At 41.1% G+C, this 16,845-nt stretch overlaps 1 long non-coding RNA gene across 4 annotated transcripts in view; it reads right to left on the bottom strand.

Moving 5' to 3' along the window:
• The window catches only part of LOC138736634 (uncharacterized), a 118,630-nt gene that overhangs the window by 41,002 nt on the left and 60,783 nt on the right, over window positions 1-16,845 (bottom strand). For 3 of the 4 annotated variants that reach the window (XR_011340462.1, XR_011340461.1, XR_011340459.1), the window contains exon 2: window positions 15,268-15,391. This is a non-coding gene — a long non-coding RNA (uncharacterized lncRNA). Of the gene's footprint in view, window positions 1-15,240; window positions 15,392-16,845 lie in introns of all 4 variants that reach the window. The other variant, XR_011340460.1, reaches the window with a different exon arrangement.

The following is a 16,845-nucleotide window of genomic DNA, read 5'->3' as shown; positions in this document are numbered from 1 at the left end:
TTGAGTGACTCTTTGTTCTAAAGGCTGTTTGGTGCCCTCTTTCGGGGGCTCTACCGATGTAACATAGAGCTCTGCATCCGAACACTGTACTTCTCTCCTGGGATCCATTTCACGCTGAGTCCCGGTGTCTTTCCTGTAGGTAGGCTCCAAAAGGTGAACTTTTGGAAAATGTAGTTTTTTGATGATCTGTTGTTTTTTTTTGCTCTTTTCCACCAATTGTACCATCATAAGTTAAATTAACAGCACTGAAATTATCTAAACTTTTAAAGAATTTTAACAGGCATTTCTAGACAAAACAATAAGATAGAGTCAGGAGAGGACTGGAAGGCACGTCTGATCCTTACGGCATCTTGTCACGCCCCCTCCTCTACTATTTCTTTCAGAACTCGAGGGTGTAATCCATCTGGTCCAGGAGACTTATCCACCCTTTGACCATTCAGTTTCATGGGCATCTTCTCCCTTGAAATTGTAACTGCACTCCCTTCCCTCCCTTGATACCCTTTGATATCTGGCACACAGCTAATGTCTTCTACATTTAGTTCCTCTGCCATCTCCTCACCTCCCATATCATTTTCTAATAGTCCTTTATCTACACTCACCTCTCATTTACTTTTTCTAAATTAAGGTTTTTGATTCCTCTTTAATATTATTTGCTAGCCTACTTTCATACTTTATCTTTTCCCTCCTTGTGATATTTTTAGTTACCATCTGTAAGCTAAAAATTCCCAATCCTCTATCTTCCTGCCAATTTTTGCTTTTTGTATACCCTTTCTTTTGCTTATACATTGGTTTTAACTTCCCATATCAGCCATAGTTGGGCCCTATTTTCATTTGAATATTTCCTCTTTTTTGGTATGTATCTATCCTGTACCTTCCACATTTCTTGCAGATACTGCATCCATTACTGCTCTGCTCTCTTTCCTACTAGTGCCCCCCACCAATCTACTTTTGCCAGTTCCTCTCTCATGCCACTGTAATTCCCTTTACCCAAATGGAATATCAACACTTCTATCTTTAGTTTCACCTTGTTAAATGTCAAATTGAGCTCATACCCTAATAGTTTCTTTACTCTAAGGTGTCTAATAATCTCTGGTCCATTATACAACATCCAATCCCATGCAGCCAATCCCTTAGTGGGCTCATCCACAAGCTGCTTGAAAAAGCCATATCTACAAATTCCCTCTCTTGAGATCTAGTCCCAGCTAGGTTTTCCCAATCTATTTGCATGTTAAAATCCCCCATGACCACCATAACATTGTCCTTCTGACACACCTTTTCTATTTGTTGTTGTAATTTGTTCTCCACATTCCAGCTACTGTTCAGAGGTCTGCCAACAGTGTCATTTGACCCTTGCCATTTCTTAACTCAATCCACCATGATTTGATATCTTCTGATCCTATGTCACCTCTTTCTAATTATTTCATATTGTTCCTTACCAAGAGAGCAATGCCACCCCCTCTACTTACTTGCTTATCCTTTTAGTACACCGTATAACCTTGGAAATTAAGCTTCCAATGACATCCATCCTTTAGTCATGACTCCATGATAGTCACAACATCATACCTGCCAATGAGCAGATCAAATTTATTTCTTATGCTCCATGCATTTAAATGAAAAACCTTTATCCCTTTATTAGTTACTTTTAACTCTGTGTCCATATTGAATTGCAACACATCCCAATGTCTGCAATTTTCCCCTTCTCCTGTCCTTCCACACAATCTCCCTACCATCTGTCAATTCTTGTGCACCAACCGCCTCTTCCTCTGCCTTTTCACTTTGGATCCCACCCTGTGGCAAATCTAGTTTTAAATGACTACCTCCCCCCCCCCCCACCCCCACCATCAGCATTAGAAATTCTCTCTGCCAGGATATTGATTTCCCTCAGGTTTGGGAGCAATGGACCCCACTTGTACAGGTTACCCCACCCCTGAAAAGATTCTAATGATTCAAGAACTTGAAACCATGCCCGTGTACCATCTCTTCAGCCATACGTTTACCACATTAGTGGAAATCACACCAAAATTCTCCAGCAGAAAGATGGACTGCTGCAGTGAGACATTGATGATATCCTAAGAGGGAATTCTCCATATGCATTGATGAACTAAGTACATTATTTCTCATATTTAAACATATTGCTCACAGTATTGTTACGAGGTTTATTATATTTTATATTATACATACATATGTTTTTTATAAGAGATAGATTGTCGGGGGTTTAGTGTAGGTCACCACAAATAGAGAAACACTTCATAAAAGAGATCTCATTTAAAATGTAAGAGCTATGCATAAGGAGAGACATCATGTTCACAGTGGCTTTACAGAAACTTTGAAGAATGCCTCTGGAGACTTCACAAGTAGGTGTAAATTTGACTGATGCTGTGGAGTAAATCGACGATTGTTTTGAAAGCAACAGATTCCAGTGCCAGCAATCTGTCTGGTTGCAGTTTGCTTTTCTAAGAAGGTCATGTGGTTTTGCAAGCAGAGAGAGAGAGAGAGAGAGAGAGAGAGAAAAGATCAAACAGGCTTTCTCTAAGAAAGAGATAATTCAGTTGGTGTTCTGCAGTGGCTTTTGGAAGCTGCAGCATGACAAGCTAGTAGCTTGTTGAAGATGGGTTGTGAGTTCTGAGTTCAGCATGGTGAAAACCCTTGTGGTCCTTACAAGAGGAAATGGCTGGCTAGAGTATTTTTCCTATAATAAGGGAAACGAGGAACTCTGTGGTGGCATGGAAGAAGAGGTTATCATTTGGAAAACCCATGATGGGGCAGGTTTCATTGGCAAGACACTGAAGTCACTGATCATGGGAAATCAGTTTGTGTGTGTCCATAAACAATAAATCTCTCTCTGAAACCAACAAGAACCTTCCTGAGTGGTAACCATTTAGCTTTTCATTAGAGCTTGGTGAAAATTCATAAATGTTAAATTCTGTGCACAGTATAAGAATTGCCTGATACCGGTGAGCTTGGATGAGTGAGAAGTGAGATTGGACTGTGAATCAAATAATTTTTTTGAACATGTACACATTACATACACATACACTTAGAATTAGGAGGGTTAAGTTAATAGTAATAAATTAAAGTTTGATCCTGTTTTTATGTTTAAAGAAAATTAAAATAACTTTTGTTTAAGTAACCATTTCTCTTGGTGAATTTCTATTGCTACTGGGTTTTGGGGTCCTCTGGGCCCATAACAGTATAATGCCATCATATAACAGACTACTGCATTAGTTTGGAATTTATATTCAATCAAATGAATCAGACCCAATGATCAATTCACTTAACACTCAGGAAAAAGATTAACATGGATGGTGTGGTTGATAGAGTAGAGCAAGATTAATTTAAAGTTAAAATAACAATGACTCAAAGTAATAATGATTCTTGGAACCAGCACAAAACTATTTACAGACACTGAAACACTTCCCTAATGGCAACTTAACATCTTGTTCATTGGCTTTTGATAAGAGAATAATTTAAATTCAATTTTATTCCATTTGATCTGGGATTTTGCATGAAAGAAGCCCACATTGGCAACCCATCGATTACTGTCATCTTTCATTCCTTCCTTTACTGGCACATCATGGGGTCAATCTCCAAGAACTAACATACTGTGACAATTCGGCAGGTTATCATTTGCTGAACGCATAAAGCTTAAAGAAAATTGAAAAAGCTCAGCAGGTCAGGCAGCATCTGTGGATAGAGAAGCAAAATCTATTTCTTCTTTTCTGTTTTTGTTTCAGATGACTGGCATTTTTTAATATTGAACCTTGATGGTTCAAGACAATTCAGCTGCAGTGAGGAACAACCATCAGCCACAAGCCCCACTTCAAGACGTATAGCAGAAATAAAAATGAAATTACTATTCCTTGAACTATTTCCATCAGAGTGACCATGCTGTTTAAGCCAGCAACTCATCACCACTTTCTCAATGGACAGATGGCCTTTTAATGCTCACATCTATATGTGAAAATTTAAAACAAACGATTTGTGCATGGCAACCATCATTTATGAAATACCTTCACCATTTCATTTGACATCCACTATTAGACAAGACTCAATCTTTTGAATTTAAATTTAACTTGTTTTCTCTCTTTGGATTCTGAGGAAAGATCTTCAAACAAAATTAGTAACTTTCTTCAGATGCTGCCTGGCTTGCTGGGAGTTTGTTTTAATTTCAGATTTCCAGAGTCTGCAGCTTGTTTTTAAGTTCATGGGTAGATGGTACCTTTGTTCACTGGCTGATGTGAGATCTTAAAAGTAATCTTGTTTAAAGATTGATAGTTTATTGCAGGGAGTGAACAAAACAAATTCTTCTTTGATTGATTATCTCGGTTTATTATCACTATTTTGCTTTACTCTTTACTTCACCTGCATGGTCATTAGAATAAAATCCAGTGATGGCAATCAGGTAACATACTGGAAGTATCCACTCCCCATAGAGGCAATGGTCAGAGATGTGCGGTTTCTGATTTTCTGTGACAAACACACCAGATCATATTTTCCTGGTTGTTTTCTCCACCTACATTATAAATGGTCAAAGTACCTCCAAAATGTCAAATTAACTCTGATCAATTATATGATGATATTTTTGTATACCATTTAGGTTTCAGCTGTTGAAAAAGCTTGAATTCTACACACTAACACTAAAACAGCCCTGGTGGGCCAGAGGTAAAAAATATCTTACACATGTTGTGTTTGGGACTGGGCAGCATGGGGCACAGGGGTTGGGGGGGGGGGGGGGGAAGGAAAACTTTAACTGTGCACAATTAAAGCATCAAGCTCCATTATGGCCACAATATCATTCCTCCAATAAAAAAAACCAAGATAATCTCCCGAATGTCAAGTTCTAGATCCCAGGAAATAAATTCCCAGTGGGTGCCATGGCTGAAGTGGAATCTAACCCTCTTCACAAAGTCAGCCAACCAGTAGCCAAGAGACTAAAACCAGCAGATTTCTGGTGCTGGGACAGATTTCATTGGACATTTTTTGCCCAGTGTTTTTTTTATTCTCATTCTAATTTAATTTAGCTTTCTTTTCTCAAAATGTCCTCCAATTATTTCCTTTGTTCTGCTGATCATTAAAAAAAATATTTGAGCTAAACTATGACAACAGAGGCATTGAAACCTGGTGATGGTAATTAATCAAAAACCACTAGTAGCAGGAACGGAGCCATCAGTTTATTCAGCCAGCTTCTTAAAGATACCACATTCAAAGTCTCCAAAATCAATGTTACTTTCCTGCCATCATTGCCAAAGCTGTCGAGGCTGTGCCATCACAGGAATCAAAACTTAAAGGCCTCTTCTGCCAAATATCAGCTAGTCACTCCAGAGATTCCCTTTCCACAATGACACCAATGTGAAAGATACCCCAACGGACACAGCATAGAACTGCCACATCCCAATAGGCACTTCTCATTCTCCCAGATTCCATCACCAGTGGCCAGTGCAGCAAATTTTAAGGTCATCTCCCACCTACTTCTTGCATCTCACATCCCATCTCTATTGTACTGCAGCATCAATTGAAATTGTAAGGAATAAAAATTAGCCACCATCAAAACTCGGACAAAAGGGGAGTTCTGCATATAGGGCCACTGTTGTTAAAATACAACAAAATAAGTTTTAAAAGGTGTTTGGTAAATACACAGAAATCAACCAAATTTCACTCCATAAAGATGTGAATCTAATAAAAAATACTATTTATCTCTCAAAAATGTACATGTGCATGGCAAAGAATTCAGGCAAAGCAACTGTGGTGATATGGCTGTATGTACTGGCTGCCCTATCCTCTGGGGGTCTCCCTACCTTAGCTCCTCCCTTGATCCTTCCCATGTGACCCCTGGACATAAAGGTCAAGTCCCCTCTCCTTCCCACTCATTTTCCTAGCCTAGACCTGGGCCAGCAGTCTCTTGCTTAATAAAGCCTATCGTTCCCCTCAGTCTTCTGTCTGCATCATTATTGGGGCTACCAATAACACCCAACAGCAACAAAATGGTTTCTATTTAGACTCCTCTGTGATGAGGAAAAATCCAGACGGCCAAGTGTTTTCCAGCAAAATGTGAGGCCGAGAGGAACACTGCCCAAGTTTTTAAGTACTGGGAAGCTGAAGAGAATTAGATCTAAACAGGACCTTGACTGTGAAGTTAAACAATAAAATGGGCAGCACGGTTAGCGTAGCCCAGGAGTGGCCAAACTGCAGATTGCGAGCCACATGCTGCTCTCTGACATATAACGTGCGGTTCATGGAAATGTGTTGGCTGAGGTAGGAAATGCAATAACAGGTGCTCACAGTGGTAGCTTTATTGCACGTGGCTTGTGATTGTAGCATGTGTGGCTGTGCTGTGGGCAGTGAAATTAGTGGAGTGTGTGATCCAGGCCGCCTGCCCTCCAGAGCTCCCAACCCCCTAACCGTGGCGTCTTGCCTCGGCCCCGGCCTCACGCCTATCTGAACACCCAACGTCCTGGCCGCCCACCCAACCGAACTCCCAACACCCCGAGTTCCTCATGCCTCGGCCACCCTCCCATCCAAGCTCCTTAGACCCCAAAAGTGCACTGTTGCCTGGGCCCCGGCCACCCACCCACCGGAGTTCCCGATGCCCTGACCACAGACTCTCACCCAGGCAACTCTCAAACATCTGAAGTTTATAATATGTGACTCATATGCTAAGCAAGTTTGGCCACCTCTGGCATAGCAATTAGCACAATGCTGTTACAGCACCAGCGACTGGCGTTTGAATCCTGCACTGTTTGTAAGTACTAACATTCTCCCTGTGTGTGTATGAGTTTCCTCCAGGTGCTCCTGTTCCTCCTACCCTTCAAAGCCTATCGGTTGTAGGTCAATTGGGTGGCACAGGCTCGAGGGTCGAAAGGGCCTGTTTCCATGCTTTATGTCTACATTTAAATTTAGGATTTAAAATCTGCAGACAATGTGATTGTAGTTTAAACAAAAATACTGGAAAACTCAGCAAACCACACAGAATTCTTTATGTAACAAAGATAAAGATATACAACTAATGTTTCAGGCCTGAGCCCTTTTAAAAACCTTATTCCAAGCTGCAGATTAAAAAAAACTTTTCTCAGGACTAGGGAGTGAAATGCTTTCAGCCAATTGATTAGTCATTTAGAATTCCTGCTCTGAGTAATTATTTGATGTCCAATCTTTGAAAGTATTGGCTGATTAAATCTTTGGATTGAGTCAATTGGCTCATTCAAACAAATCATCTCCCAAAATGCTGTCCAGGCTCCCTCTGAATACTGATCACAGAGATTCAGAGTGCAATCCTCCACTACTAACATTGGAATGTTGATTGGACTGCAGCCTCATTATCCTCCTCTAGGTCATCTATTTCAATGAAAGCAAGAGATTAAGTCCAGGAGCTTCATCTCTATAGTTAAATGGATAATCATTCTAAGTCATTGGGAGAGCCCCAGTAATTCATTGTCTGTCATCTGAAAACAAAGAGAATATTGTGGCAACTGGTCCCCACAGTTTATAAAAAAACTCACTCAATATTGAAATTATACCACACCAAAGGATACACCAAAACCATAATAGAACCTGACTCAAAGCATCTGTCAAGAAGGTAACATGATGGCCTATCTTATCTGCTAGGCCATCATGTTACCTTGATCCAATAACAGATTAGATTCTGAGGATATATTTACTTGTGTTTATGCTGAGTTGTAGAGTTGTAAAGCATGAAAACAGGTGATTTGGCCAAATTTGTTCATGGCACCAGCCAAGTTGCCAACATAAGCCAGTCCTATTTGACCAATATTCCTCCATACCTTTCCCATTCAATATCTTTTAAAGGTTGCAATTGTACCACTTCTATCATCTCCTCTGGAAGCTGGTTGGTGATCTCTCCTCTCACCTTAAATCTAAACTCTCTACTTTTAGACTCACCTATTCTGGTAAAAAAAACTGTGACCATTCATCTTATCTATGCCCCTCATGATGTTGTATACTTCTCTAAGATCACCCCTTAGCAGGGGGGGAAAAGCCCCAGCATGTCCAATCTTTCCTTATATCTCAAACCGTCTAGTCCCAGTAACGTATGTCATTCTGGAACATTTCCAGTTTAATTACCTCGTTCTAAAACTAGGCAACCAGAACTACACATAATACTCTATGTGTGGTTTTACCAACTTCTGGTAAATGATTGAATGAAACAGTGATAAACTTGGGTGAAGTGATTAACATAGCAGTTAGCATCTGTGACCCAGGTTTAAATCCGCCGTTTATGAACGTTAGTTATGTATTTCAAACTTTGCTATATAAAGGACACTGTTTGACCAGCTGGGTTTCTCCAGCTTTGTGTTTTTACTTCAACCACAGTGTCTACAGATTTTTGTGTCTATAAAGAGTTTGTGTGTTCTTCCAGTGACTGCGTGGGTTTCCTTTGAATGCTCCCATTTCCTCCCACATTGTAAAAATGTATGAGGTTTAGTAGGCTAATGGGTGTATTTGGGAGGCCTGGGCTCCTGGGCCAGTAGGGCCTGTTACCATGATGGATCTCAAAAAAAATTTTAAATGGTCATTATTGCTATTTTGCGTCTGATGTCGTGCATTGCCTTATGCTAAGGAGTTAAAATATTCTGTTTTGTCAATGTTTTATCATTAAATTATAGTTTTTTCAACGACCTCTGAGTGTGTCAAAGACAAGTGAATTTAGTTATTATGAACCTTTGGTGGGCCTTTCATAGTCTACAGTGCTACATTATGTAAGTATCACTATGGACAACCCTCACCCCCAACCTATTCACTCTCCAGTTTCCACTCAACTGATGTATCTCAGCAGTTGGGGAAACACAGCTGAACGCAGCGAGAGGAGCTATAGATGTGATCAAGAACAGACTCAGCAATGATGACTTCCCTGAGTTAACAGTCTGGTGATCGTCACTGCATTGGCTGAAAGACTGAAATACAACAAGTTGACTGGTGCCAGTCTCTACCCATTGGGGTAAAATAAATGATATGTGAAGCATTATAGAGCTGTCACTGAAATTAAAATAGCAGACAGGAACTTGCTAAAATGTGTCTGTAACTTCTGGACACACATAAGAAAACTTAACTCTCACCATGTGGAGATCTCAAGATAACAAAACATGCCAATTAGCATAACTTTAAATTCAGAAATATTAGTTACAGAGGGTTTTAGCCAGTGTTTTCTTTTTCGACCAACATCTGAAAGGTTATTTTATGTAAACTCACACTTGTAAAACAATCTTATTAATTATTTAATTAATTTAAAATTGATAATAATAAATTGATCAATTTTATTATAATTAATTTATCATTCATTTATTTCTCTTCTGTGAGTTTCACTCTAATTACTACTTCATCCCAGATCTCTCTTGGTTTAGTTGTGTCATCTCTAAGCTATTTGGCTACCGGAACTGGAATCTGCTTCACAAATTGAGTGATTCAGCACAAGGATGTCAAACCACTTGTTTTCAATTTTCCACATGTGGAAGTATTTGAGAGAAAAGCAGATGGTCTGAGCTTATGTGAAATTAGTCAGCACCCACTCTCAAAAATAATTGGCCTCATTAGCGAATTTTATAACGGTAGAGATAACATTTTCCGACATATGGGTAAATAATACATGTTGGTACCGTACAAATTAAACACAGCCCAGATTTTGGTTCAAATTTATTTTGGTGCCTTTTCAAGGCTAGTTAAATCTTAGGCCACTGACTTACTCTTCCTGGAATGCCTCCTGTTTCTCCAACTGTTCCACACCCACCCCATTACTAAGTCTCCCGGTGTTCTACATGGGTTTCCCCACTCGTTCCCTGCCCACTATCCTGCCTCCTCTTCCAACCGCCCCCAATTTCATTTCCATGATCCACCTCCACACCTCTCCAAACCCCTTCTTCTCTATCCTTTCCTTAAAGCCCCCTTTTGCCAATCACTAAACATCTCCACCATTTCCAGAGACATTCATGCATCTTACTTCTTCTGACTTCACACCTGGCCCTAGCTCTGATTCCAATAGTGTGTGTTCACCACCCCTTTGGACCTCTCCCTCTCCAATGCTGAACATTCTGTCTTTGGAAAAGATCTCACCTTTGTATCTCTATGTCCTCCCTTCAACAAATTATAAGCCCGCCATGATGCTGAACTTCTTCCATTGCTTCCTCCTTCGAACATATTTCTCTGACAAGGAACACCGACCCCCCCCACTAATGACCTGCTTGCCCATCTTCGCAATACTCCTCCTCTTGGACATTCCCACCTTCAGCAAACATCCTGTTCTTGAACTTTTAATCTCTAATTGATGACAGAGTGTCCTGTCTGGCTGCTTCATTGTGTGGTATGGCAGCTGCAAAGCATCGGACTGGAAGTCCACACAGAGGATCCTTAAAATGGCCAAGAAAATCATGGGGCTTCCCTATCCTCTACTGACCACATTTTACTGGGAGTGCTACTTAAATAGGGCTCAAAAAATTATTGAGGATCCCTACCATCCATCACATAGAACCATCAAGCAGGAGATACAGGAGCATTAAAATCAGGACTGCCAGTTCAGGCTGGGAAATTGTTTCTACCTGCAGGCTGTGAGATTGATGAAAAATATCCTGTAACCTTGGATTTACTATACATGAAATCAAGTATATTATTTCAGAATATTTATGCATATTTATTTTACTTTATATTTTTATATATGTATGTGATTATTATGTGTTGTGTTAGAAATATATTATGTTTATATGTTTATGCACCATGGGCTAGAGAAACACTGGTTATATATGCACAGTCAGGTGATAATAAATGAACAAATTTGGTATGAGCTTCTCCACCCTTCACCCAGTTAAATGTCAGCCTCCTCCCCAACCCTTAATGCACTAATCTTCTCTTACTTTGCATCAACCCAACTTTACTATCAAATGCTCAGATAGTGGTTGGGTATACTGATTTCTACATTGCTGAGGCAGAGGTCAGCTCTTGAACACCTCCTTTTAGTTACCCTGAGACTTTCTTCAGGACATTATCTTCTATACCACTACAAACCTCATCACTTCAGGTGATCACTCCACTATTGCCTCATTCTGATAGTTCAGTGGTTCTAAACCTTTTTTCTTTCCATTCAGATACCACTTTAAGTAATCCCTATGCCATCAGTGCTCTGTGATTAGTAAGGGATTGCTTAAGGTGGTATGTGAGGGGGAAGGGAAGGTAGAGAAGCACTGCTCTAGACCCAATTGTTACTGAAATATTTTGCTTGAGAAAAATTGTTATTGGCCCATTTCCTTTGGTTATTAAACTGTGCACATAATGAGTCCGTTGGATGCGATTAAAACAGTGGTTTTCAAACTTTTTCTTTTCACTCACATTCCACTTTAAGCAATCTCTTACCAATCACAGAGCATTTAAGCATAGGGATTGCTTAAGATGGAATGTGAGTTTAAGGGGGCAGTTTGAAAACCACTGATCTAGATGTTCACACAAGTATTTCAAACGTAAAAACTCCTATTTCTAAATGTAGCACTATAACAAATCTGAGCAACAGGAAATTGAACTACAGTTTGACAGAATTCAAGAACAGTTCACAGGCAGAAAAATGTAGAGCCAACTGCCTGGCTCAGCTTTAATACCATTCAGTGAATATCCATCTTTTTTAAAAAAGATCTAGTCCTCAGAAATTTCTGAATACAATAATTGATTCAGGATTCTTGGAAAAAATATTTCAGATGAAGAAAGGCTGTCTAACAGTCTGGTATCCCAGATTATCGGAATTCCTCAAGGGGTTTTGCACAAGAATTTCAGTCGTTGTTCCTGTTTTCAAGGTGCAGTGCTTTCAGAGTCGATTAATTTTATCAGTATTTAACCTAACCATTTCTCATCCCTCCAGACACAAGGCTGACAAGAGAATTTTAGGCATAGAAGGAAGTGAAATGGTCTGTAACAAAGTGGAATTGTTCTGTTTTCTGAACACATTATAAATGTTACAGTTTGTCCTGTAACAAAATGATTATTTTGTTCTTGATGTCTTATTCTTTGTTCAAATGTTGTGATAGGAAAAATATAGATGAAATTACAAATTTAAATGGGGTAAGAAACTGATGGAGGGGCACAGTTCAGAAGGAGTGGGAGCCGGAGACAGGGAGAGGGATAAACCATTATGAAGGCAAAGTTGGGGGGGGGGGGTCGGGGAAAGAGAGAGAGAGAGAGAGAGAGTATAAGTACAGGAAAAAGCAAAACAGAAATGGAAACAGTGGAATCAGATGGGGCCATTAGATGTAAGGCTGTCAAGGAGGAGTATGATGTGTTGTTTCTCAAGTTTACATGAAGCCTCACCCTGACAATGGATAAGACCAAGGACAGGCACATCACTGTTGGAACCCACATCTCCTACATCTCCTCCCTCACCTGCATCCATGGACACAAACAGACCTTACAGGTGAGCCCGAACTTTATAGTGAACATTGTCCAATCTAACCTACTGCATTTTGTATAATCAATGTGGTTATCTTTACATTGATGAGACCAAATGAAGATTGGGTGATGACTTCACTAGAACCTACATTTGTGAGTATAAATTTGAGCTTCCAGTAATCAACCACTTTAAATCCCCAACCATCATATAGTGTGTAGCATTGATAAAAGGGATAACTAACACTTTTATAAGCTTACAACACAGGTAGGGTTCATGAACAGGTTTCAGGGGGGATCTAGGTTTAGGCGGGAAACCAGGGTTATATACAAGCCCTCAGGGGAGGGGCCGGGAGTTGGGACCAGTTGTCAGCATAGGACACTTCTAGTGAATCCCAGTTCACAACATTCACCCCTTCCTTCAGAATCAATGGTCTATGGATGAAGAGAACAAGGACCAAAAGCTGGTAAAGGCTCAGAAGAGATACATTTACAATACTATTTACAGATTCAGTCAGTCGGAGATGGAGATCTTGGTGGAGTGCCTTAGCACCAGGGGGCCTTGGGCTCCTTGAGTCTTCTGGTCCACCTGTGATGGAAGGGTAGTAGGCTGGGGCTCTGGCTCGATGATAGAGGGGGGTTCACCCTCCACCTGAACTTGGTCCCGAGGCCCAGAGTGGGAGTGGGGAGAAAATGCTCGGTAGCTCATGGGGCACCTGAGGCAACGAATCCACTGTTCTGGCAGGTGCCAGATCCCTGATGGAGACAGTGTCCTCACTGCCATCTGGGTACTCCACGAAGGCGTGCGTGGAGTTGGCATGGAGCAATTTCACCCTTTCCACCAGGTCAGTCTTGGCTTCTCCTCACATGCTTCTTGAGAAGGATCGGACCAGGACTAGTGAGCCAGGCTGGGAATGACCTGATATTGACCTGTCGAATGTAAACATGAGCTCATGAGGAGTAGCACTGGTCACAGTGCTGAGTAGCAACCGAATTGAGTGGAGCACGATGGGGAGGACATCCTGCCAGCACAGGTCTGGAAGGCCTTTTTGTTTCAGGGCAAGTTTGACAACCTTCCAAATCGTGGCATTCTCTCTTTTTCAACCTGCCCATTCCCCGGGGGTTGTAACTGGTAGTCCTGCTGAATGCAATGCCCCTCACCAGCAGGTGCTGACGCAGCTCATTGCTCATGAAGGCTGAGCCCTTGTCACTATGAATATAGCCAAGATACTCAAACAGGGTAAAAATTGAGTCTAGGACCTTCATAATGGATAACGCAGATGTGTCTTGGCACGGGATGGCTATGGGAAGTGGGAGTACTCATCGATGACCGAGAGAAAGTAGATGCTCCCATTCGTGGTGGAGGGGAGAGGTCCCCTAAATCAACGCTGAGCCATTCGAAGGGCCTGGATGATTTAATCAGGTGCACTTTCATGGGGCAACAGAAGTGCGGCTTGCACTCAGCCTTTTCCTGATGTTTTCTATTGAGTAGGGAAAATTGCGGGACGATAAACTGAGCCATGCGGGTGACCCCTGGATGGCAGAGCTCATTGTGTATGGTCCACAGTTGACCAGTGTGTGTGGAAGCACAGCATCCCCTGGATAAGGCATCTGGAGAGTCGTTAAGGACTCCTGGCTGGTAGGTGATGCCAAAACTGTAGATAGAGAGTTTAATCCTCCACCTAGAAATTTTGTCATTCTTGGTTTTGCCCCTCTTAGCGTTACTGAACATGAATGCGACGTAGTGCCGGTCCGTGAGGAGCATAAATCTTCTAACATCCAGGTAGTGCCTCCAGTGCCTTACGGCTTCTACAATGGCCTGAGCCTCCTTTTCCACAGACGGGTTTTGGAGCTCATGGCCTTGAAGCCTCCATGAGAAAAAGGCAACTGGCCTTCCTGCCTGAATGAGAGTAGTGGCCAGAGCTACATCCGAAGCGTCACTTTCCACTTGGGAAGGTACATTTTTGTCTACTGTGTTCATGGCAGCTTTCACAATGTAACTTTGGAGGTAATTAAAAGCTGTCTGGGCTTCAGCTGAAAGGGGGAAAGAGGTGGCCTATATGAGGGGACGAACTTTGTCGGCGTATTGAGGGACCCACTGGACATAATATGAGAAAATCCCCAGGCCTTTCCTCAAAGCCTTTGTGGTTCTGGGGAGGGGAAGCTCTAATAGGGGGTGCATTCTATCAGGGCCGGGGCCAATGACGCCATTCTCCACCATGTAGCCAAGGATAGCCAGTCGTGTAGTCCTGAATACACACTTGTCAGAATCGTAGGTGAGATTCAGGGCTCTCACCATGAGGAGAAAGCTCTGGAGATTGGTATCATGGTCTTCCACAGTGTGGCCACAGATGGTGACATTGTCGAGGTAGGGGAAGGTAGCCTTCAATCCATACTTGTCCACCATCCTGTGCATCTGCCGTTGGAAAATAGACACCCTATTGAATTTTATTAGCTTGCAGCACAGGTAGGGTTCATGAATAGGCTTCAGAGGGGTTCTGGGTTTAGGTGGGAAACCAGGGTGAAATACGGGCCCCCAGGGGAGGGGCCGGGAGGCAGGACCTTCATCAGTACAGAACACTTCCAGTGAATCCCAGTTCACTACACAGTGACATGTCAGATTTAACTGTTTCTATCTCTTCTTTCCCCATTCCTTTACTTATTTTTCTTGCTCGCTTTCACTAACTTTGCTTTCTCCAACATTCTTCCTAATAGTTTCTCCCTCTACCTGTCTCTTCATCTCACAAGCCTTTTGTCCTCGACTCAATTACCTCAGCGACCCTCCCCTACCATCTTTCCTTCTTTGTTTATGTGTTTTACCTATTCTATCTTGGTCTTGATAAAGGGTTCAGACACAAAATGTTAACTAACCATTTCTACAAATGGATGCTGTCTGACCTGATGAGTTCCTCCAGCAATCCTTTGGCTGCTCAAGATTCCAGCATGTGCAGTTTTTTGTGTTTTCTCAGTCAGTTTGAAGTTTGCTTGTTGTTGGTCGAATTCCATCTGTTAATGGATCTCACTGGGAGAAGCAAACACGTGTTTTAAAGTTTTCTAATGCACAACCTAATACAGTGTTTTGACTAATGAATACTTGTATTACAATGAAACTTCTCAGAAATTATGTGAACTTGACTTCTGAATAAATTCTTTTTCCATATCGTCTTGATGTGTGTTGTCTTTTGCATTATAGCATCCTGTTTACAATTTAACTGTTTACATTTGGCTCGACTCTCTGTCTGGGAAGACCCAAGCATTAACTTAAAATATTACAGATTTCCGTTGCGAGCCATAAAAGGTCTGTCATTCTGTATTGGCTATTTTTACATTCCTTTGCAGGCATGAGAAACAAAATGAATTGAATTGGACTAATACTTATATAAAAATATAAATAGGACAAAATTAGAATGATATGTTTCTATTTCAAATGTTGAATGATTGTAGTACCGCTGGGAATTAGGAAAACAAACCGAACTTTTGTTTATAACTAGGGAATTTAATTCAAAATTAGGAAGACACAAGTCTTGATGATACGAGGGAGATTGGATGCAGACTGTGAGATTGCTTCGTTGATGAACTGCAGTCTCCCAGCTTCTTGATGAAGTGCTCTGACCCAGAACCTTGACCATTCTGTTTCTCCCATTGATGCTGCTCAACCCAGAGAGTTCCTCCAGCAGATTGTTTCTACACTCAAAAATAGAGAGATTATCTTTCATTTAGACAGGACATTGGTGAGACCACATTCAGCTTACTGTGTATTGTATGATTTCCTTATTTAAGAAAGGATGTAAATGCATTGGAATCAGTTTAGAGAAAGCTGGCAAGAATGAAATGAAATTGGTTTATGGAGAAAAGTTTGGTAGACTAGGCTATTTCTATTGGCCTTAAAAAGAATGAAAGAAGTTCTGACTGATACAGGTAAAATCAGAAGGGTCTTGTAAGAATGGGTGCAAAGAAACTACTTTCTCTTGTGGGAGAATATAGAAATAGGTGTCACTGTATAAAGCTAAGTGGCTAGGTGTCACCAATTTAAGGTCTATCTCTCTCAGAGGTTCACGGGTCTTTGGAATTGTTTCCTTGAAATGCAGTGGGAGCAGAGTCCTTGAGAAAAAAAAAAATGGTGCAGGAGAAGTCCGAAATAAAAACAGCAATTGCTGGAAATACCTGATAGATCAAGAAACATCTGTGGTGAAAAGGAGTTAACATTTCAGGTTGATGATCTTTATCAGAAACATTTCGATGAACAACCTGCTGTCATCCTTTCTACAGGTGCTATCTAACTTATTGAATATTTCCAGCATTCTCTAGAAAAGTTCACACAAGGAGCATGTAAAAACCCATAGGCTTCAGATGTAAACCTTTTGTCAACAGTTCTGGTAGCAAATGAACTCGACATCTATTTTTCTCTCTTTGTTCAGAAGTATAGCCTTACTACCATTACCTGTTTTTATTTCAGATCTTGCACCTTATTATGCC

This window comes from Narcine bancroftii, chromosome 6 (genome assembly GCF_036971445.1).
Source record: "Narcine bancroftii isolate sNarBan1 chromosome 6, sNarBan1.hap1, whole genome shotgun sequence".
Lineage (NCBI taxonomy): Eukaryota > Metazoa > Chordata > Chondrichthyes > Torpediniformes > Narcinidae > Narcine > Narcine bancroftii.
The sequence above is the reverse complement of the archived record's forward strand: the minus strand, read 5'-3'. Positions and strand labels throughout refer to the sequence as shown.